The sequence below is a fragment of the Sinocyclocheilus grahami genome, unplaced genomic scaffold (genome assembly GCF_001515645.1).
Source record: "Sinocyclocheilus grahami isolate Dianchi unplaced genomic scaffold, SAMN03320097.WGS_v1.1 scaffold2819.1, whole genome shotgun sequence".
NCBI lineage: Eukaryota > Metazoa > Chordata > Actinopteri > Cypriniformes > Cyprinidae > Sinocyclocheilus > Sinocyclocheilus grahami.
The window spans coordinates 1-540 of record NW_015507995.1 but is presented as its reverse complement, the minus strand read 5'-3'; positions in this window follow the sequence as shown (position 1 = coordinate 540).

Sequence of the window (540 nt, the reverse complement as noted above, 5' to 3'; positions counted from 1 at the left end):
AATCTGCTGTTGAAGCTGTTGCTTGTGCTCTTCTGACACAGTAAACTGATTGTCTGGGACAACCACTTCCTGAGGCCAATGAACCTCAGGTACAGGATTTGGGGTGTCAGTAGCAGGCCTTAAAGTTCACCGGCACCGTGCCGGATCTCCAGCGTGCAGGATTTGGCTGCGGAAAACATAATCGTACATTTAAAAAAAAAAAAAACCTTGTTTATCACTTTCGAGTCCATGAGTTCGCCTACCAATGGCATGAGAGGAGCACAGCTTTCACTCTCAACCAAACTAGCATTACTAGCCAATCAGAATGTTTTGCTCTTATAAACACGAGATGCGCATAATAGTATCCAAGTCGCAGCCCTGATGAATGGAGAAGCATGACACGTTGAAAAAGCTGCGAGGCGCAGTGTTCAAAGATGTCGATCTAGCGCATATTTACATAGAAAAACGAATTAAAAAGCAGCGGAGCTTTGTAAACAGCTCAGAGTAATGTCATCTCCATAAGTTAGAATATTGAATAAAGGGCAGGGTTTTATTGTGGTG